This window comes from Nanorana parkeri, unplaced genomic scaffold (assembly GCF_000935625.1).
Source record: "Nanorana parkeri isolate BGI_ZX_2015 unplaced genomic scaffold, ASM93562v1 scaffold2927, whole genome shotgun sequence".
NCBI classification, from domain to species: Eukaryota; Metazoa; Chordata; class Amphibia; order Anura; family Dicroglossidae; genus Nanorana; species Nanorana parkeri.
Genome location: NW_017309195.1, coordinates 58,084 through 60,243, shown reverse-complemented (window position 1 = coordinate 60,243; position 2,160 = coordinate 58,084).

Here is a 2,160-nt window from a genome sequence, read left to right as displayed (position 1 = left end):
CGGGGCGGGTACAGCTGGCTCTGCCTCTAGATAGGCAGAGGCAGCTGTCACTCACACAGCTGGGCGGATCCAGAAAGTATTGTCGGGATTCGCTTCAGCTGCGGCGTCTCAGTATACCGCGAGCTGTAGCTCCCTATATACTGAGCCTAGGGTGACGGGAGGACGCTAGTTTGTGTCCTCCTGTTACCCTGAGGAGAACTAAGGGTTACCCTTAGGAGACATAAAAATAAACAAATGGGTTATACAATTATGGGGGTGCCGCTAGGGGAGTCAGAAATGGAGAAGGATTTGGGGGTCATTGTAGACCACAAACTGAATGGTAGCTTGCAGTGCCAGGCTGCGGTAAACAAAGCTAGCAGGGTATTGTCCTGTATCAAGAAGGGGATGTATTGCTGGGACAAGTCTATAATTGGGCCTCTATATAGATCGTTGGTTCGGCCACATCTGGAGTACGCGGTCCAGTTTTGGTCGCCGGTACTGAGAAGGGATGTCCTTGAACTGGAGAGAGTCCAGCGGAGGGCAACTAAACTAATTAGGGGAATGAAGGACCAGAGCTATGAGACAAGGGGGAGGGGATGGAGGACCAGAGCTATGAGACAAGGGGGAGGGGGAGGGAATGGAGGACCAGAGCTATGAGACAAGGCTTCTGACCTTAAACATGTTACGCTGGAATTAAGGAGATTAAGGGGGGATATGATTTTCATGTACAAGATGTTCAATGGTGACAGCAACATTGGCAACAAACTGTTTGAGAGTAACTCCATTACAAAAACTAGAGGCCGCCACCTAAAGTTGGTGGAGAAAAAATTCCAGCACAATGGGCGAAGAGGGTTCTTTACAGTAAGAGCAGTTAGGGTCTGGAACTCACTGCCATCGGCCGTCATCTCAGCTAGACATGTGCGATTAGTTTCGTTCCGACTCGAAATTCGGACGAATTTTCGGAAATTCGGATGCATCCGAATCCCGAATTACAGACATAACGAATGCAAACGAATCCGAATTTCCATTTCCGAAATTCGGTAGCGTTAGTACGAACGTTCGTTTCGTTTTCGTTTCGTTTGTTGGAGCACAGTGACATTAGAGAAGGAGAAAAATATTTTTCCCCCTCAAATGTCACGAGCGAACAAAACTAATAAGAACAGAAAACTAATAAGAACGTGCGACCCACCGCTACCGAATTTCGTCCGAATCCGAATTCCGAATCCGAATTGACTTTCACACCCGAATCCCGAAAAACGAAATAACACAAATCCGAATTTAAAACGAAACGAAACTAAACAAATTTTTTGGCAGTGCACATGTCTAATCTCAGCCAAGAGTGTAGATTTGTTCAAGAAACGTTTGGACAATTTCTTGAGGGACCGTAATATCCAGGGGTACCAGTATCCCTAAGCATGAGATGATGCGCGGACCTATATGGGTTGGACTTGATGGACGTATGTCTTTATTCAACCCCAAATACTATGTAACTATGGGGAAAAGCCCTGACCCCATAGTTCTCCTTTAAGGTTCCCCCAGTGAATGTTCTGTACAGTAGAATGAATAAATACCTCAATAGCCCAACTGCAAGAGAGCAACGCCTTAGTAATGGCTTCGTAGAAGGAGGATGGAGGCCAATATCCTACCACTGGTGTCTCCAGGAGATATCAAACCTAGCATGTGACTCAACCTCTCTGTGCCATTGGCATTGCCATTCCGGAGGACAATGATGGGTATTGGACTGGAGATGGCAGTAGGTGGCACGTAGCCATAAAGTCAGGCCCTGGTAACAAAGTGAAACTGAATCAAAGAGGGGCACAGAAGTAGCTTTGTAATTGCGTGCATGTTGTGACGTCGGCTCTCAACATTATACAATGGCCTACAGGTTCTCTTTAATGGAGGAAGATACGATATATGGTGATGGTACGTCTGCAAGTTACGCTGCTTGTAACATTGCAGCTGTAGTCATTTCGGCAATGTCATCTCTTCATAGGAAAGGAACCCAGGCTCCAGTATGGACAGTGTGGAGACCTACCGGAAGATTGAGGAGAGCTGAAGATGACGGCAGATAGGGGAGTGGCACTCAACTACGGTGCAATCCTGGTGGCCCAGCACACAAAACCTGGGCAGAAGGACAATTCATCGGTTGTTTCCCCCCCACCCCCCGCGTCACTCTTGTCT